At 46.6% G+C, this 21,512-nt stretch overlaps 1 long non-coding RNA gene across 1 annotated transcript; it reads left to right on the top strand.

The window, feature by feature from the left end:
- Positions 1-12,925: 12,925 nt before the first annotated feature.
- Positions 12,926-18,096, top strand: LOC119119279. The gene is made up of 3 exons (XR_005097217.1): positions 12,926-12,936; positions 16,644-16,650; positions 17,685-18,096. It is a non-coding gene; the product is annotated as an uncharacterized LOC119119279 (long non-coding RNA).
- The last annotated feature ends 3,416 nt before the right edge of the window (positions 18,097-21,512 follow it).

Below are 21,512 nucleotides of genomic sequence, written 5' to 3' on the forward strand. Positions count from 1 at the left end.
CAAGAGCGCTTTTTACTAGAAATAGTGCTCAGCTCGTCGAGAAAATGCGCTCTAAGCAATACAATTAAAAATGCTCATAAAACATAAACCAAACGTTGCAGGTGGTCATTTCTTTATGTGCAGTGATAAACTCGGCACTCTGAAGCACCCAAGAGCGCTTTTTACTTTGCCAACCTAACCAGAGTGACGGGAGAGGCACCATCCAGAAAACGTGCTCAGCTCGTCGAGAAAATGCGATTTAAGCAATAAAACTAAAAATGCTTATAAAACATAAACCAAACGTTGCAGGTGGTCATTTCTGCATGCGCAGTGATAAACTGGGCACTCTGAAGCCCCCAAGAGCGCTTTTTACTATGCCAACCTAACCAGAGTGACGGGAGAGGCACCATCCAGAAAACGTGCTCAGCTCGTCGAGAAAATGCGATTTAAGCAATAAAACAAAAAATGCTTATAAAACATAAACCAAACGTTGCAGGTGGTCATTTCTGCATGCGCAGTGATAAACCCGGCACTCTGAAGCACCCAAGAGCGCTTTTTACTAGAAATAGTGCTCAGCTCGTCGAGAAAATGCGCTCTAAGCAATACAATTAAAAATGCTCATAAAACATAAACCAAACGTTGCAGGTGGTCATTTCTTTATGTGCAGTGATAAACTCGGCACTCTGAAGCACCCAAGAGCGCTTTTTACTTTGCCAACCTAACCAGAGTGACGGGAGAGGCACCATCCAGAAAACGTGCTCAGCTCGTCGAGAAAATGCGATTTAAGCAATAAAACTAAAAATGCTTATAAAACATAAACCAAACGTTGCAGGTGGTCATTTCTGCATGCGCAGTGATAAACTGGGCACTCTGAAGCCCCCAAGAGCGCTTTTTACTATGCCAACCTAACCAGAGTGACGGGAGAGGCACCATCCAGAAAACGTGCTCAGCTCGTCGAGAAAATGCGATTTAAGCAATAAAACAAAAAATGCTTATAAAACATAAACCAAACGTTGCAGGTGGTCATTTCTGCATGCGCAGTGATAAACCCGGCACTCTGAAGCACCCAAGAGCGCTTTTTACTAGAAATAGTGCTCAGCTCGTCGAGAAAATGCGCTCTAAGCAATACAATTAAAAATGCTCATAAAACATAAACCAAACGTTGCAGGTGGTCATTTCTTTATGTGCAGTGATAAACTCGGCACTCTGAAGCACCCAAGAGCGCTTTTTACTTTGCCAACCTAACCAGAGTGACGGGAGAGGCACCATCCAGAAAACGTGCTCAGCTCGTCGAGAAAATGCGATTTAAGCAATAAAACTAAAAATGCTTATAAAACATAAACCAAACGTTGCAGGTGGTCATTTCTGCATGCGCAGTGATAAACTGGGCACTCTGAAGCCCCCAAGAGCGCTTTTTACTATGCCAACCTAACCAGAGTGACGGGAGAGGCACCATCCAGAAAACGTGCTCAGCTCGTCGAGAAAATGCGATTTAAGCAATAAAACAAAAAATGCTTATAAAACATAAACCAAACGTTGCAGGTGGTCATTTCTGCATGCGCAGTGATAAACCCGGCACTCTGAAGCACCCAAGAGCGCTTTTTACTAGAAATAGTGCTCAGCTCGTCGAGAAAATGCGCTCTAAGCAATACAATTAAAAATGCTCATAAAACATAAACCAAACGTTGCAGGTGGTCATTTCTTTATGTGCAGTGATAAACTCGGCACTCTGAAGCACCCAAGAGCGCTTTTTACTTTGCCAACCTAACCAGAGTGACGGGAGAGGCACCATCCAGAAAACGTGCTCAGCTCGTCGAGAAAATGCGATTTAAGCAATAAAACTAAAAATGCTTATAAAACATAAACCAAACGTTGCAGGTTTAGACTTAGACTTAGACAGAACTTTATTGTCATTTTGTCAACACTAGGTGTGTACAAAACGAAATTTCGTTGCATACGGCTTTCAGCAATGTAGAGGTATTTCGGCTGGTTAAAAAAAGTGACATTCTATATAAAAATATGAAATAAGATAATTATAAAGTACAAAGTGCAGCAGTGATAAAGTATGTGAACAGTGCAGGAGACAAAAGCAGTATTTACAAGTGTGCAGAGGAATGCTACGTTTGAATGTTCAACAGTCTGACGACAGCAGGGAAAAAACTATTGCAGAACCTGGTGGACCTGCAGCGGATGCTGCGAAACCTCTTCCCAGAGGGCAGCAGGGAGAACAGTCCATGGTGGGGGTGTGATGGGTCACTGATAATATTTCGGGCTCGGGACACGCAGCGCTGGGATGACAAGTCCTGAATGGAGGGAAGAGGAGCCCCGATGATCCTCTCTGCTGTCCTCACCACTCTCCTCAGGTTCTTCCAATCGGAGGCGCTGCAACCTCCACACCACACCGAGAGACAGCTTGTCAGAATGCTCTCTATGGTGCTTCGGTAGAACGTCCTCATGATGGGTGGGGGCAGGTGGGCTCTCCTCATCCTCCGCAGGAAGTACAAGCGCTTCTGTGCCCTCTTGACCAGTGTTGTGGTGTTCACAGTCCAGGTGAGGTCGTCTGTGATGTGGACTCCCAGGAATTTAGTGCTGCTGACCACCTCCACAGCTGAGCTGTTGATGATCAGTGGAGCGTGGTGAGGCTGGTTCTTCCTGAAGTCGACGATGATCTCCTTCGTCTTCTCCACATTCAGGATCAGGCTGTTTTCTCTGCACCAGCCCACCAACTGCTCCACCTCCTCTCTGTAGTCCAGGTCGTTGTTGTCCCTGATGAGGCCCACCACCGTTGTGTCGTCTGCAAACTTCACGATGTGATTGGTGGTGAACCTGGGGGCGCAGTCGTGTGTCATCAGGGTGAACAGCAGGGGGCTCAGGACGCAGCCCTGAGGGGAGCCTGTGCTGAGGGTGATGACATCTGAGGTGTTCTGTCCGACCCGGACTGACTGAGGTCTGTTGGTGAGGAAGTCTAGCAGCCAGTTCCGAAGGGGGGTGCTGAAGCCCAGGTGTTCCAGTTTTTCCACCAGATGTTGTGGAATGATGGTGTTAAACGCTGAGCTGAAGTCCAGGAACAGCAACCGCACGTGGGTGTTCCTCTCCTCCAGGTGAGCCAGGCTCAGGTGAAGAACGGAGGAGATGGCATCCTCAGTGGAGCGGTTCTGCCGGTAGGCAAACTGGAACGGATCGAATGTTGGGGGGAGTCTGGAGACGATGTGATCTTTGAGCAGCCTTTCGAAGCACTTCATCATGATGGGAGTCAGTGCCACCGGTCTGTAGTCATTCCATGAGGTGATTTGAGGTTTCTTCGGCACCGGAATGATGGAGGCAGCCTTGAAGCACACTGGCACTTTGGCTTGGTCCAGCGAGATGTTAAAAATGTCTGTGATGACACCAGCCAGCTGGCCTGCACATTCCTTGAACACCCGCCCAGGTATGTTGTCGGGGCCTGGGGCCTTACGTGGGTTGACTCTTCTCAGAGTCTTCCACACGTCGGCTGAGTCAAGGCAGAGGACCTCCTCTTCCTGGTGGGGAACAGTTTTAACTGCCGGAGTGCTGTTTAGTGCCTCAAAACGCCCAAAGAAGTTATTTAGACCATTTAGGAAGTCAGCATCAACCTCACCCACCGGGGGGGAGGGTGAGTTGTAGTCCGTGATCGCCCGTATGCCTTGCCACATACTCCTGGTGTTATTGGCGTCGTGGAAAAAATCCTGAATTTTCCGACTGTGGCTTCGCTTCGCTAGCCTGATGGCACGGTTCAAGTTGGCTCTCGCTGTCCTCAGTGCCTCCTTGTCGCCAGACTTGAAGGCTGAGTTCCGTGCTCGTAGCATATGACGTACATCCTCAGTCATCCAGGGTCGTTGGTTGGCTCGGGTGATGATGTTCTTAGTGGTGCTGACGTCCTCGGAGCATTTGTTGATGTAGGCTGACACAGTCATGGCGTACTCATCAATGTTGATCTGATTGTCATATGTTGCTGCTGATTTGAACATGTCCCAGTCAGAGCACTCAAAGCAGTCCTGGAGTGCCTCCATGGCCCCCTCAGACCACACCCTCACCTGCTTCACTGTGGGTTTTGCTCTGATCAGCAGGGGCCTGTATGCAGGGGTTAGCATAACAGATAGGTGGTCTGAAGAGCCGAGGTGGGGGCGGGGGGCTGCTCTGAATGCATCCTTTATATTTGTGTAAACCAAGTCCAGAGTGTTCTCTCCCCGAGTTGGAAAATCCACGTGTTGGTAAAAATGAGGGAGAATAGTCTTCATGCTAGCCTGGTTGAAGTCCCCAGCAATGATGAAAACCCCCTCTGTGTGCGTGGATTGCAGCTCACTGATTGTCCGATAGAGAACCCTCATGGCCTCTTTAGTGTTAGCGCTAGGAGGCACGTACACAGCCGTGATGCTAACAACAGTAAACTCTCTGGGCAGGTAGAAGGGTCTGCAGTTAACAGTCAAAAGCTCGATGTCCGAAGAGCAGAAGCTGGCGACAGATCTAGCATTTTTGCACCAGTTGTTGTTGATGTAGACACACAGCCCACCTCCTCGGGATTTACCGCTTAGCTCGCTGTTTCTGTCGGCGCGGAATGTAGCGAGCCCCTCCAGGCTAACGGCGTTGTCCGGCATTGATGAGTTCAGCCATGTCTCCGTCAGGATGAGAGCGCAGCAGTTTCTAACTTCCCTCTTTGAAGAGAGTTCCAGTTTTAGATGGTCCATTTTATTATCCAGTGAGCGGACGTTGGAGAGGAAGATGGATGGAAGCGGCGGTTTGTAGGGGTTAGCTCTCAGCTTAGCCGTTAGCCCACCTCGACAGCCGCGCTTTCGCCGCCGGTCACACCGCCTACGCTTACTCCTCCTCCGGCGTGTGCTGCCCGGCGAGCCCGCTGCGTCGTGAGCTCCTGGGGCTAGCGCCCTAAGCACTCCGAGGCTACGCAAACAGACTAGGGTAGTTGTGGCTACGAGTCCGAAAACACTCGATGACCGTACCTCCAGCAGGCGCTGGCGATCGTACACTACTCTACTGGATGGATAAACTAAACTTTGTGTTGTTTGTAGTGTCCTAGGCGACATATTTTGTGAATATCCTCGTCGATTGCTGAGACGCGTAGCGGCCGCGGCCAACTGGGGCGCCGCCATCTTGGATCAGGTTGTCATTTCTTCATGCGCAGTGATAAACTCCGCACTCTGAAGGACCCAAGAGCGCTTTTTACTATGCCAACTTAACCACAGTGACGTGAGGCGACCGGGCGCGGACGCTAACTCACGCCCGGCAAGAGCGCTCGGAAGGCGGATAGGCTTTCACGGAAGCCCCGCCAGCAGGTCCGCGGGCCATTTAGGGTCCCATAAGTGACCGTGCGCGGTCTCTAACTCACGCCCGGCAGGAGTGCTCGGAGGGCGGATAGGCTTTCAGGGAGGTACCGCCAGCCGGTCCGCGGGCTATTTAGGGTCCCATAACTGACCGGGCGCGGTCTCAAACCCACGCCCGGCAGGAGTGCTCGGAGGGCGGATAGGCATTCACGGAGGTCCCGCCAGCCGGTCCGCGGGCTATTTAGGGTCCCATAACTGACCGGGCGCGGTCTCAAACTCAGGCCCGGCAGGAGTGCTCGGAGGGCGGATAGGCATTCACGGAAGTTCAGCCAGCCGGTCCGCGGGCTATTTAGGGTCCCATAACTGACCGGGCGCGGTCTCAAACTCAGGCCCGGCAGGAGTGCTCGGAGGGCGGATAGGCATTCACGGAGGTCCCGCCAGCTGGTCCGCGGGCTATTTAGGGTCCCATAACTGACCGGGCGCGGTCTCTAACCCACGCCCGGCAGGAGTGCTCGGAGGGCGGATAGGCATTCACGGAGGTCCCGCCAGCCGGTCCGCGGGCCATTCAGGGTCCCATACATGACCGGGCGCGGTCTCTAACCCACGCCCGGCGGGAGTGCTCGGAGGGCGGATAGGCATCCACGGACGTCCCGCCAGCCGGTCCGCGGGCCATTCAGGGTCCCATACATGACCGGGCGCGGTCTCGAACTCAGGCCCGGCAGGAGTGCTCGGAGGGCGGATAGGCATTCACGGAGGTACCGCCAGCAGGTCCGCGGCCCATTTAGGGTCCCATAAGTGACCGGGCGCGGTCTCGAACTCACGCCCGGCAGGAGTGCTCGGAGGGCGGATAGGCTTTCACGGTGGTACCGCCAGCCGGTCCGCGGGCCATTTAGGGTCCCATAAGTGACCGGGCGCGGTCTCTAACCCACGCCCGGCAGGAGTGCTCGGAGGGCGGACAGGCTTTCACGGAGCTCCCGCCAGCCGGTCCGCGGGCCATTTAGGGTCCCATAAGTGACCGGGCGCGGTCTCGAACTCACGCCCGGCAGGAGTGCTCGGAGGGCGGATAGGCTTTCACGGTGGTACCGCCAGCCGGTCCGCGGGCCATTTAGGGTCCCATAAGTGACCGGGCGCGGTCTCTAACTCAGGCCCGGCAGGAGTGCTCGGACGGCGGATAGGCATTCACGGAGGTACCATCAGCCGGTCCGCGGGCCAATTAGGGTCCCATAAGTGACCGGGCGCGGTCTCTAACCCACGCCCGGCAGGAGTGCTCGGAGGGCGGACAGGCTTTCACGGAGCTCCCGCCAGCCGGTCCGCGGGCCAAATAGGGTCCCATAAGGGACCGGGGGCGGACGCTAAACCACGCACTCAACTCGGCACTCTGAAGCACCCAAGAGCGCTTTTTACTAGAAAACGTGCTCAGCTCGTCGAGAAAATGCACTCTAAGCAATACAATTAAAAATGCTTATAAAACATAAACCAAACGTTGCAGGTGGTCATTTCTTCATGCGCAGTGATAAACTCGGCACTCTGAAGCCCCCAAGAGCGCTTTTTACTATGCCAACCTAACCAGAGTGACGGGAGAGGCACCATCCAGAAAACGTGCTCAGCTCGTCGAGAAAATGCGATTTAAGCAATAAAACAAAAAATGCTTATAAAACATAAACCAAACGTTGCAGGTGGTCATTTCTGCATGCGCAGTGATAAACCCGGCACTCTGAAGCACCCAAGAGCGCTTTTTACTAGAAATAGTGCTCAGCTCGTCGAGAAAATGCGCTCTAAGCAATACAATTAAAAATGCTCATAAAACATAAACCAAACGTTGCAGGTGGTCATTTCTTTATGTGCAGTGATAAACTCGGCACTCTGAAGCACCCAAGAGCGCTTTTTACTTTGCCAACCTAACCAGAGTGACGGGAGAGGCACCATCCAGAAAACGTGCTCAGCTCGTCGAGAAAATGCGATTTAAGCAATAAAACTAAAAATGCTTATAAAACATAAACCAAACGTTGCAGGTGGTCATTTCTGCATGCGCAGTGATAAACTGGGCACTCTGAAGCCCCCAAGAGCGCTTTTTACTATGCCAACCTAACCAGAGTGACGGGAGAGGCACCATCCAGAAAACGTGCTCAGCTCGTCGAGAAAATGCGATTTAAGCAATAAAACAAAAAATGCTTATAAAACATAAACCAAACGTTGCAGGTGGTCATTTCTGCATGCGCAGTGATAAACCCGGCACTCTGAAGCACCCAAGAGCGCTTTTTACTAGAAATAGTGCTCAGCTCGTCGAGAAAATGCGCTCTAAGCAATACAATTAAAAATGCTCATAAAACATAAACCAAACGTTGCAGGTGGTCATTTCTTTATGTGCAGTGATAAACTCGGCACTCTGAAGCACCCAAGAGCGCTTTTTACTTTGCCAACCTAACCAGAGTGACGGGAGAGGCACCATCCAGAAAACGTGCTCAGCTCGTCGAGAAAATGCGATTTAAGCAATAAAACTAAAAATGCTTATAAAACATAAACCAAACGTTGCAGGTGGTCATTTCTGCATGCGCAGTGATAAACTGGGCACTCTGAAGCCCCCAAGAGCGCTTTTTACTATGCCAACCTAACCAGAGTGACGGGAGAGGCACCATCCAGAAAACGTGCTCAGCTCGTCGAGAAAATGCGATTTAAGCAATAAAACAAAAAATGCTTATAAAACATAAACCAAACGTTGCAGGTGGTCATTTCTGCATGCGCAGTGATAAACCCGGCACTCTGAAGCACCCAAGAGCGCTTTTTACTAGAAATAGTGCTCAGCTCGTCGAGAAAATGCGCTCTAAGCAATACAATTAAAAATGCTCATAAAACATAAACCAAACGTTGCAGGTGGTCATTTCTTTATGTGCAGTGATAAACTCGGCACTCTGAAGCACCCAAGAGCGCTTTTTACTTTGCCAACCTAACCAGAGTGACGGGAGAGGCACCATCCAGAAAACGTGCTCAGCTCGTCGAGAAAATGCGATTTAAGCAATAAAACTAAAAATGCTTATAAAACATAAACCAAACGTTGCAGGTGGTCATTTCTGCATGCGCAGTGATAAACTGGGCACTCTGAAGCCCCCAAGAGCGCTTTTTACTATGCCAACCTAACCAGAGTGACGGGAGAGGCACCATCCAGAAAACGTGCTCAGCTCGTCGAGAAAATGCGATTTAAGCAATAAAACAAAAAATGCTTATAAAACATAAACCAAACGTTGCAGGTGGTCATTTCTGCATGCGCAGTGATAAACCCGGCACTCTGAAGCACCCAAGAGCGCTTTTTACTAGAAATAGTGCTCAGCTCGTCGAGAAAATGCGCTCTAAGCAATACAATTAAAAATGCTCATAAAACATAAACCAAACGTTGCAGGTGGTCATTTCTTTATGTGCAGTGATAAACTCGGCACTCTGAAGCACCCAAGAGCGCTTTTTACTTTGCCAACCTAACCAGAGTGACGGGAGAGGCACCATCCAGAAAACGTGCTCAGCTCGTCGAGAAAATGCGATTTAAGCAATAAAACTAAAAATGCTTATAAAACATAAACCAAACGTTGCAGGTGGTCATTTCTGCATGCGCAGTGATAAACTGGGCACTCTGAAGCCCCCAAGAGCGCTTTTTACTATGCCAACCTAACCAGAGTGACGGGAGAGGCACCATCCAGAAAACGTGCTCAGCTCGTCGAGAAAATGCGATTTAAGCAATAAAACAAAAAATGCTTATAAAACATAAACCAAACGTTGCAGGTGGTCATTTCTGCATGCGCAGTGATAAACCCGGCACTCTGAAGCACCCAAGAGCGCTTTTTACTAGAAATAGTGCTCAGCTCGTCGAGAAAATGCGCTCTAAGCAATACAATTAAAAATGCTCATAAAACATAAACCAAACGTTGCAGGTGGTCATTTCTTTATGTGCAGTGATAAACTCGGCACTCTGAAGCACCCAAGAGCGCTTTTTACTTTGCCAACCTAACCAGAGTGACGGGAGAGGCACCATCCAGAAAACGTGCTCAGCTCGTCGAGAAAATGCGATTTAAGCAATAAAACTAAAAATGCTTATAAAACATAAACCAAACGTTGCAGGTTGTCATTTCTTCATGCGCAGTGATAAACTCCGCACTCTGACAGACCCAAGAGCGCTTTTTACTATGCCAACTTAACCACAGTGACGTGAGGCGACCGGGCGCGGACGCTAACTCACGCCCGGCAAGAGCGCTCGGAAGGCGGATAGGCTTTCACGGAAGCCCCGCCAGCAGGTCCGCGGGCCATTTAGGGTCCCATAAGTGACCGTGCGCGGTCTCTAACTCACGCCCGGCAGGAGTGCTCGGAGGGCGGATAGGCTTTCACGGAGGGTACCGCCAGCCGGTCCGCGGGCTATTTAGGGTCCCATAACTGACCGGGCGCGGTCTCAAACCCACGCCCGGCAGGAGTGCTCGGAGGGCGGATAGGCATTCACGGAGGTCCCGCCAGCCGGTCCGCGGGCTATTTAGGGTCCCATAACTGACCGGGCGCGGTCTCAAACTCAGGCCCGGCAGGAGTGCTCGGAGGGCGGATAGGCATTCACGGAAGTCCCGCCAGCCGGTCCGCGGGCTATTTAGGGTCCCATAACTGACCGGGCGCGGTCTCAAACTCAGGCCCGGCAGGAGTGCTCGGACGGCGGATAGGCATTCACGGAGGTACCGCCAGCCGGTCCGCGGGCCAATTAGGGTCCCATAAGTGACCGGGCGCGGTCTCTAACCCACGCCCGGCAGGAGTGCTCGGAGGGCGGACAGGCTTTCACGGAGCTCCCGCCAGCCGGTCCGCGGGCCAAATAGGGTCCCATAAGGGACCGGGGGCGGACGCTAAACCACGCACTCAACTCGGCACTCTGAAGCACCCAAGAGCGCTTTTTACTAGAAAACGTGCTCAGCTCGTCGAGAAAATGCACTCTAAGCAATACAATTAAAAATGCTTATAAAACATAAACCAAACGTTGCAGGTGGTCATTTCTTCATGCGCAGTGATAAACTCGGCACTCTGAAGCACCCAAGAGCGCTTTTTACTTTGCCAACCTAACCAGAGTGACGGGAGAGGCACCATCCAGAAAACGTGCTCAGCTCGTCGAGAAAATTCGATTTAAGCAATAAAACTAAAAATGCTTATAAAACATAAACCAAACGTTGCAGGTGGTCATTTCTGCATGCGCAGTGATAAACTGGGCACTCTGAAGCCCCCAAGAGCACTTTTTACTATGCCAACCTAACCAGAGTGACGGGAGAGGCACCATCCAGAAAACGTGCTCAGCTCGTCGAGAAAATGCGATTTAAGCAATAAAACAAAAAATGCTTATAAAACATAAACCAAACGTTGCAGGTGGTCATTTCTGCATGCGCAGTGATAAACCCGGCACTCTGAAGCACCCAAGAGCGCTTTTTACTAGAAATAGTGCTCAGCTCGTCGAGAAAATGCGCTCTAAGCAATACAATTAAAAATGCTCATAAAACATAAACCAAACGTTGCAGGTGGTCATTTCTTTATGTGCAGTGATAAACTCGGCACTCTGAAGCACCCAAGAGCGCTTTTTACTTTGCCAACCTAACCAGAGTGACGGGAGAGGCACCATCCAGAAAACGTGCTCAGCTCGTCGAGAAAATGCGATTTAAGCAATAAAACTAAAAATGCTTATAAAACATAAACCAAACGTTGCAGGTGGTCATTTCTGCATGCGCAGTGATAAACTGGGCACTCTGAAGCCCCCAAGAGCGCTTTTTACTATGCCAACCTAACCAGAGTGACGGGAGAGGCACCATCCAGAAAACGTGCTCAGCTCGTCGAGAAAATGCGATTTAAGCAATAAAACAAAAAATGCTTATAAAACATAAACCAAACGTTGCAGGTGGTCATTTCTGCATGCGCAGTGATAAACCCGGCACTCTGAAGCACCCAAGAGCGCTTTTTACTAGAAATAGTGCTCAGCTCGTCGAGAAAATGCGCTCTAAGCAATACAATTAAAAATGCTCATAAAACATAAACCAAACGTTGCAGGTGGTCATTTCTTTATGTGCAGTGATAAACTCGGCACTCTGAAGCACCCAAGAGCGCTTTTTACTTTGCCAACCTAACCAGAGTGACGGGAGAGGCACCATCCAGAAAACGTGCTCAGCTCGTCGAGAAAATGCGATTTAAGCAATAAAACTAAAAATGCTTATAAAACATAAACCAAACGTTGCAGGTGGTCATTTCTGCATGCGCAGTGATAAACTGGGCACTCTGAAGCCCCCAAGAGCGCTTTTTACTATGCCAACCTAACCAGAGTGACGGGAGAGGCACCATCCAGAAAACGTGCTCAGCTCGTCGAGAAAATGCGATTTAAGCAATAAAACAAAAAATGCTTATAAAACATAAACCAAACGTTGCAGGTGGTCATTTCTGCATGCTAAAGGGAAATGTACTTTCGGCAGTTTGCAAACATATTTGATTAAGGCTGCATTAGACATATATAATCATCTCAATCATATCAGTAGTAGTGTACTCGTGTGGTGATTAATAAGTGGAAAGGAATGTGCAGGCTACAATGAATTTGTTCTCTACAAAGTATTGTGGAACAGGATGACCAGACAGGGAGGATATCTCAAGGCCGGTGAAGAACAACTCGTCTTTGTGGTCCAGACACCTGTGCTGAGCAGGGGAAAAACCCAAACCAGGAGGAGACGACCATCGACCATCGACCAATCACCACACAATATTTTGCATGCTTGAATATTCATATTGTGTTTCTTTAAAACTGGGCAACCCGGAAGAATGTGTTGTCTCTTGATGGTCACAAGAACACACGAATCTTAGTGTGAGGGACCCGGGGGACCCAGGCGCCTGTATTAGTTTGCTTTGTCAGGATTAAACAATTGGTAAATTCGGCCTAATTGATTTATTGGTCTTCTCTTTGACAGAACGAACTCGCAAAATTGTTAGGTGTACCAGTGTGTGGATTAGGACGTAACGATTCATGTGTTAAGTGTTGATCATAATTTGGAGTCAGATCAATAGCTAAAATCCGTAGCCTAACAATTTCTTGGTGACCCCGAACGTGATGTCAAGAGAAGGGTACTTGACAAACTCGTGGTCTGTATCCAGGTCATCGGACAGTTAGTCTGGGACAGCTGTCTCCCGGTCGGCGTACCGTTTGGGAATAAGGAATAAGCGCACAACGTTGAGCTGGTACGACGTCTCCTAAACCCTGAGCTCATCAATGATAAGGTAAGCAGAATACCTGTTACTATATGTCGAAATTCTGCAAATTGAAAGAGGAAATTTAAGAGGAGACTGTCGTTCAGATCAAATAAGGTGTGCAAGAAGTTAAGACAATTAAAAACAGTTAAATTCCGTGGTGGGAGGGCGGGCTCCTCTGTTTTCTTTTTAGAAACAGTTAAATTCCGTGGTGGGAGGGCGGGCTCCTCTGTTTTCTTTTTAGAAACAGTTAAATTCCGTGGTGGGAGGGCGGGCTCCTCTGTTTTGCTTCGTCGTGGCGGACAAGGGTGCGGTGACGACCGTATTCAAATAGCTGGGGTGTTTTTGAGATCCCCGAGGAGAAGTGAGGCCTCCTCAAAAAGTATCCGGTGATAACAGTTCCTCCTGTGAGAGACCAGACCGCTAAAATATCCAAAATGTGCAACCAAATTGGGGGGAGTGTGTGCGTAATGAGAGGAATGTATGCTGATGTGGAAGCGCAAATCGTGAGCTACATGAGAGATGGATTCGAATCCCTTTGTCTGTGTGTTCTGTGTATGTGCGTAATATCTGTAAAAGTTTGTGTCAGTCTGTTGTCGTTCATCTGAGCTCTGTGTGCGTACTCTGTGTATTGGCGTGCGTGCGTGCGGATGCGTGTGTGTGTACGCGCGGTTGTGTGCGCGCTCGGTTGTGTGCGTTTATGTGCACACCCTGTGTGGGTGCGGGCGTGTGAGGAGGAAGACGGCATGGATCAGAAAATGTTCAAGAAAGGAGGGGGCCCGGTGGGCTCCAAGGCGTGGAATGGCGCTATACCGGCGAGGGTGGGGGCCAGCGGGACGCGCGGGCTTGGCCAGATTGTGACGTCAACGTTGACCCCCCCCGTCCAGGGGCGCTGTGCCGAGGAGTCCGCAAAGGCGGGGCTGGGTCCCCCCGGGAGAGGTCAATGTTGAGGTAAACTGAGGCAAGATGAGGGGAGATCAAATGTTGATGAGCAAAGGGTGCATGACCAACAGCGAACGTGCATGATTGAAACTGAAACATCACTGGCACTAATGTTTAACAGTTTGCAAATAGGCGAGAGAGGGGTGTACTTGTGGGTCTTAGGAAAACAGTTGGGCCGTGGCAGCAGTGATTTATGGCAGGACGCTACACATTCGGCCCAAGACAGATAGAAAGAGGGGGTGAGAGAAGAGAGGGCGGCTAACTCGTAAATAGTGAGGAGATAATTGCTCAATTGATGGGGGTTAATAATTATCCAAATTTTAGTCACATGTTTTGAGGGACCACAGCAACAACATTGTATTTGCAGGCCATTAATTTAGTAGGTGATGACAGTGTCAAGATAAGTAGACTGTTTTATCAAAAAATGTGAGAGTGAAGGAGGAGGTTTGATTTGTAATTTGGCATTTGGGTGCCACTTGTAAGAGTCTGTGCAGGAGCAGAGATTGTTTTTGTTTGTTTTTAAAGATATATTTTACAGTTTATTTCGGTGCAGTAAGGATATAGCAGTTTTGAAAGATTTAAAATTAAAAGCAAAATTACATTTTAATTTTGACATATGCCAGCTAACATGAGGATGGCAAATAAATAAATGAATAAATACTAGTTCAAATGTGGCATGTGTTTTAAATTGGGCGATAAGACATTCACTTTCAAACACTATCATTTAGCGCTGCTGACAACAATAACATATGAGATGGTAAATCAAGAAGGAGTGTCATATTTGGAACACAGGCGCTGTATGACCTATAGATTGAACAATAACATTCGCCGCATATACAACCATGTTGGTAGATTGTTAAATTACATTACAGTTTAATACAAAGGATTTCGGAACTTTATTTGATGATAAACACTGGAACGAGGATTTTAGCTGTGTTAATGGGTCGGGTGGATGGATTACTCAAAAAAAACAAAAACAAAAAAAAAAGCATTTGATAAGGGCGGCTTGATAGTAAGATGATGAGTGTGCGCAACTGGTAGGAGACAAAATGTTAAGAGGAAGATTTGGGGTGTAAGGAACAAATACTACACAGGAAGATTGATAACACGAAGATAGTTTTGTTAAATTTGTGTCCCAGTGTGTTCTTCCCTAGCGCGTGGCACGATTCCTGAACTGAGTCCTCTTACTCCACTGGCTGTCTCAAAATCAACAGAGGACTGTCCCTGGTCATGAGACACCTTTGACCTTTGGGAGAACAACAGGAACTATTATCATGCTTGAAGGGGGCAAGCACAGCTCTTCACAGGACAAGAACCATACAGTTGGTGGAATAAACACAGTTGCAGATCAAAAAGAAAATGGACTGAAAGAACAAAGACAAGATGGACGCATTTGAGAGTGGCGGACGATCCAGCCCTGAATCATCATCATGAGAATCTAAGAGGAGAGGCTGCTAAAGACTTGCATGAGTCACATGAAGTCAAACTGGACACATTACTGGACTGCTGAAGCATTACAAAGTTGGTGGAGTGTGGGACAAAAGGGATGGAAGTGTGTTTGGGTGCTGGGGCGGACATATCTGAGGAGTTTTGATAAAAGAGGGAATAACAAGGCTGCTTATTGACACTGAAATGGGGATAAAAAACGAAATACATAGATATGGACAGTGGAGATGCACTAATAATAACAAATCATACAACAGCGTGATCAGAAACTTTGCAAAGTGGAAATTGATCGATAGAAATTAAATTTATCAAAACGACAGAATTTAATTACACATCAATTGCGACTGATTTATAGGATGCATATTTGAGTTTGAAAGGGCGAGGGGCCATAAGAAAGTTGGAATTTTGGATAGTCAGCAAAATAGTAATACAGGGCATTACTTAATTAAAAAAGGATACAGTAGGGTTTTAAATAACAAATACAGTGACATGACCCTTGCGACAATTGATTTAAATGGCAATTTATCATAGGCATTTGGGGTTAGGATTAACAATCCATCCATCCATCCATCCATTACTGGTGCGGCTTGTCCTTACGAGGGTCACGGAGGATTAACAATAATAATTAGAAATTAGAAGGAAAAAAAGAAATATTGCAAAATCTTACCGCAATGTTGAAAGTGAAAATGTGAAATTTTAATCTAGAAAGTGAAAGAAGGTGAATTGGAGGAATTATGTGGAAGAAAATGAGAAATATTGAATGTGCCATGAAGAATGAATGGTGAAATATTGGCTTAAAATTTGTAAATTTCTCGAAAACCGTAAATATTTAGAATATTTGGCATGAATATTTGGAATGTGTTAAAAGTGGAATGAAGTAAATCAGATGAATTCGTAGAAGTAGTTAAGCTAAAAAAAAAAAAGAATAAATAAATAAAAAGAGGCAGAAGAATGCAGAAGAAGTTGAATAATAATAAAGTCAAGGCAAGTCAAGTTTATTTATATAGCCCACAAGCAAGTTTCAAAGGGCTTCAAATGTACAAAAATTGGCAATTTAAAGTACAGGAACAATAAGTTTGAGGGCCACAATGATGATCATGACAGCAAACATATTTTTAATTGGTTTTGATAGGTACAAAGGGGGAACGTGGAAGAAGGTTTTCAAAATTTGTGACGTAGCGTGACTCCATTATCAAGATTAAGCATTTTTTTAATTTTAAGAATTGGCATCAACAAAAATGAGAACGATAATCTTCAAGGTGATAGCGTAAGTGGCAGGAGGAAGCTGTGTATATTGTTTTTAAACATTATTTTTGGTATCATTATTTTTTAGGAGGGTCAGTTATGCTTGTGAGGAGATGAATGAAGGAACAAGGTAACAGTAAAAGGGAGTGCTCTATAAATTGTTGGTTCTTTGCCAGAGATAGTTATTTGGAGGGATGAATTTAAACTGAAAGCAAAATGGAACTGTTTAGTGGAAGAAATATGGGAAGGTGTAAATATTGAAGTTACAGCTCAACACAAAGTGTCAAGTAGTCTAAGTGTGAGATGTGAGCAAACTAAATGAGGAGTTAAATCATGTTCCAGCATTATGCATATGGGCAAACAGTGAGAGGACAGGAGACCAGACAATTAGATATTAACTTTGGATTTAAAATAAAAAAGGGAAATTTTAATTGAGGAGAAAATTTTGTGTAGGGAGGATTCTTTTTACAATTTAATATTGTATGTTTTTATGTGTGTGTTGTGGAATGACAGTTTGTTTGTAATGGTGTATGAATGTCAAGTCTGTGATTGTGGTGTGGTGTTTGTGTATTGTGAATGGTTAACATGATTCAAAGTTGGGGTGATGTGATCACAGCAGAGGATAACATTCCTCTCACCTGAAAAATATAAAGATACTACAGATTTGAAAAAGCACGATTGATCAGGACTAATTTTGGATTAAATATGGGTTTAGGATTACTCAAGGGCACCATCGACAACAAAACAGTGCGATGGAGAAGGCCCATTTCAGTAATATGGTCAGACAAGACAGAACTAGTATCAAGACTCTGGACGATTTGACGTGTGACGACTTTGAGCTCACCCGACGGGGTGACGGACTAGGTGGACAGTGACCAAATGTTTGACGTTTGAGCTTGCTTGCGACAAGAGCACGCTCTGCTTTGTTTTTCTGTGTGACTTGATTTTTATTTTTTTGCAGCAACAGCCACCAGCCAAGGAGCGGATTGCGCACTGCTTGCGTAACTTGTTTTCATTCTTGCAGGTTGTCGATTGCGTTCGTGGAAATTTTGTGTTGAATTTACAAGAATATGTTAACCCTTGCCCTTTTGGTTTTTATGATGAACTTGTTGATGACATGGTTTTCAGGACATGATCCGCAGGCGCCAGGATTCATTTTATCACTGTTTTTATTTTGATATTTGATGTCTGTTTTTGTGTGTACAAATGTCCGCTGCCAGCAGGGCTATAAGCTCACTGACAGGAGTGCGATGGTTTTTGTTTGTATTGCCGAGTGTGTGGTGGACAGTCAAGTTTTAAGGACTTGGAATGACGGTCCCGGGGCCCAGATGGGAGCTAGAGGTTCCGCGGGCCTGACTACAATGGGTGTGGTGATGAGAGGGGATGCTTTGCAGGTTCCTTTTGATACGTAATGACACATTGGATGAATGTGTCAAAAGGGGGAGGTGTAAAATAGAAATGGGTGAGTAGGTGTAAAATAGAAATGGGTGAGTAGGTGTAAAATAGAAATGGGTGAGTAGGTTTCAATTTTCAATTTGTAATTGTGATATATAGTTTTTTTTCCAAATTCACTTGTTTTGAAGCTTTAACAGGACATGCCAGAATTCAACTAGCAGTGATGGAAGGAGCAGAGGAAGACCAGTGACATCTGGTTGTGGTGACAACAAATAATATGATCGCTTGCCGAAGGATGCATCAGGTATCTGCGCCCTCGTGTCTTTGATAATGCCTGTAGTGGTTGTCCCCATTGAAACACAGAATCTCAATTGGAACATGGAGTCCCCACTGGCAGGGCTCCTGAAGCGAGCCAAAAGAGACGTTTTGCCCCCATTGTTGAGCGACAACGATCCAACATATATTGACGCTATAGGAGTGCCCCGGGGTGTGCCAGGCCAGATAAGTATAAACTCGTTAATCAAGTGTTTTCGGGATTCGAAAGCATTTTCCTATGGATCACCCCCAATAAAAATGTTGACCGTATTAATTACGTTCATTACAATGTCCAACGATTGGGTAATTATACAGCTGAATCATTTGCAGCGGTCCATGAACAATTGGCTACGACGTCATTGATGTCGTTCCAAAATAGACTTGCGTTGGACATGCTATTGGCTAAGGAACATGGTGTGTGCGGAATGTTTGGTGATGCATGTTGTACTTTCATCCCCAACAACATGGCACCAGTGGGGCGACTGACCCGGGCGTTGGAAGGACTAAGGACACTGAATAAAAAGATGAAAGATCATTCAGGTGTACGCACCGATATTTGGTCTGATTGGATGAAAACGTTCGGAAGCTGGAAAGGCCTCATCATGTTTGTGCTTGTTGCTGTGGCTATTTTTACTACAATAATGATTTTATGCGGTTGTTGCTGTATTCCATGTATTAGATCACTCACTGTTCGGTTGATCGAGAAAACCGTTGGCCCGTTGTCACCGAAGGGCCAATATACCCTGGTGACTCAACATGAGCCGCGGGGGGGAAGAAAGGACCGACAGTGTGCTGGTCGCTGCTTGCTAGAGAAACTGGTGATGACCTCATAAATGAGGTCATGAGAGGGAATAAAGGGAAATGTACTTTCGGCAGCTCAGCTCGTCGAGAAAATGCGCTCTAAGCAATACAATTAAAAATGCTCATAAAACATAAACCAAACGTTGCAGGTGGTCATTTCTTTATGTGCAGTGATAAACTCGGCACTCTGAAGCACCCAAGAGCGCTTTTTACTTTGCCAACCTAACCAGAGTGACGGGAGAGGCACCATCCAGAAAACGTGCTCAGCTCGTCGAGAAAATGCGATTTAAGCAATAAAACTAAAAATGCTTATAAAACATAAACCAAACGTTGCAGGTGGTCATTTCTGCATGCGCAGTGATAAACTGGGCACTCTGAAGCCCCCAAGAGCGCTTTTTACTATGCCAACCTAACCAGAGTGACGGGAGAGGCACCATCCAGAAAACGTGCTCAGCTCGTCGAGAAAATGCGATTTAAGCAATAAAACAAAAAATGCTTATAAAACATAAACCAAACGTTGCAGGTGGTCATTTCTGCATGCTAAAGGGAAATGTACTTTCGGCAGTTTGCAAACATATTTGATTAAGGCTGCATTAGACATATATAATCATCTCAATCATATCAGTAGTAGTGTACTCGTGTGGTGATTAATAAGTGGAAAGGAATGTGCAGGCTACAATGAATTTGTTCTCTACAAAGTATTGTGGAACAGGATGACCAGACAGGGAGGATATCTCAAGGCCGGTGAAGAACAACTCGTCTTTGTGGTCCAGACACCTGTGCTGAGCAGGGGAAAAACCCAAACCAGGAGGAGACGACCATCGACCATCGACCAATCACCACACAATATTTTGCATGCTTGAATATTCATATTGTGTTTCTTTAAAACTGGGCAACCCGGAAGAATGTGTTGTCTCTTGATGGTCACAAGAACACACGAATCTTAGTGTGAGGGACCCGGGGGACCCAGGCGCCTGTATTAGTTTGCTTTGTCAGGATTAAACAATTGGTAAATTCGGCCTAATTGATTTATTGGTCTTCTCTTTGACAGAACGAACTCGCAAAATTGTTAGGTGTACCAGTGTGTGGATTAGGACGTAACGATTCATGTGTTAAGTGTTGATCATAATTTGGAGTCAGATCAATAGCTAAAATCCGTAGCCTAACAATGCGCAGTGATAAACCCGGCACTCTGAAGCACCCAAGAGCGCTTTTTACTAGAAATAGTGCTCAGCTCGTCGAGAAAATGCGCTCTAAGCAATACAATTAAAAATGCTCATAAAACATAAACCAAACGTTGCAGGTGGTCATTTCTTTATGTGCAGTGATAAACTCGGCACTCTGAAGCACCCAAGAGCGCTTTTTACTTTGCCAACCTAACCAGAGTGACGGGAGAGGCACCATCCAGAAAACGTGCTCAGCTCGTCGAGAAAATGCGATTTAAGCAATAAAACTAAAAATGCTTATAAAACATAAACCAAACGTTGCAGGTGGTCATTTCTGCATGCGCAGTGATAAACTGGGCACTCTGAAGCCCCCAAGAGCGCTTTTTACTATGCCAACCTAACCAGAGTGACGGGAGAGGCACCATCCAGAAAACGTGCTTATGCTGTGCTCACCTGGTAAGCACCCAAGTCCAGAAAATAGATGCTCATAGTCTTTCTGCATTTTCTGCACTTCATCTTCCATGCTATACAGCCTCTTCACCATTTTTAGTTTGGTGCTTGATTCTCTTCCTAGTATTGCTGGAGCATCTTTCTCAATGATTTCCAATTCAATCTTGTGCTTTTGACCTTTGTACAGACATGTGACTGACGTCTTGCCTAAGGGCTCCATCTTGTGGCCTGAATACGCCACCAACTTGCAGCTGGATACATGCAGCTTATTGTTGAGATTCAATTTGTGAAACGTTTTTGCCGACATCACATTACAGTCAGCTCCTGTGTCAATACGAAATGTGATTTTCTTCTTGTTTATTAACAGCTCTTCAGACCATCTGTCTTGGTCACATTTGGCATTTTCAACCGCATCAATGCTTCTCATCTCTATAGTTCCAACAAACATTTCCTCTTCCTCACTGCCGTCACCTTCCTGTGTCTGTCCCACAGCATGCATTTTCTTATTTTTAGGTTGTCTGTTTGCACGGCACATCTTTGCAAAATGATTTGTCCTGTCACATTTTCGGCATGTTTGTCCATACGCTGGGCACTTTTTTCGCTCATGCTTGTAACCACATCGGTCACAGTCAAATTTCCTTTCACTGGCCATCGCGCTGTCTTTTGTGCTGCTAACTCCTTTTTTGTATGCCTTTGCTGTGCTGACTTTGTGCACTTCAACTTCATCATGTAAAGCTTTCATTTGCGTCGAGGTTATCTTACTGGCACGGCATACATCGAGTGCTTTCGTTAACGTAAGATCCGCCTCCCTGAGCAATCGAGCTCTCAGTTGATCATCACGTATCCCACAGACAATCCTGTCACGTATCAGTGAATTGCACAGGTTGCCAAATTCACAGTCTTTAGCTTTATTTTTCAGGTCTGTGACATAGGCATCTATTGTTTCTGAGGGACCTTGTGCACGGGAGAAAAAAACATGCCTTATGTAGGTCAGGTTCTTCCTGGGCTCACAGTAATTCTTGAATTTGGTTTTCAACACAGCAATCTTGTTCCTCTCGTCTTCCGTGAAAACAAACGTGTTACTCACTTTTATTGCTTCTTCTCCCGCAACATGCAGGAAAGTGGCACATTGCACCGTCTCCGACTTTTCTTCTACTCCACTGGCAACCGCGAAAACGTGCTCAGCTCGTCGAGAAAATGCGATTTAAGCAATAAAACAAAAAATGCTTATAAAACATAAACCAAACGTTGCAGG

This window comes from Syngnathus acus, unplaced genomic scaffold (genome assembly GCF_901709675.1).
Source record: "Syngnathus acus unplaced genomic scaffold, fSynAcu1.2, whole genome shotgun sequence".
In the NCBI taxonomy this organism is placed as follows: domain Eukaryota; kingdom Metazoa; phylum Chordata; class Actinopteri; order Syngnathiformes; family Syngnathidae; genus Syngnathus; species Syngnathus acus.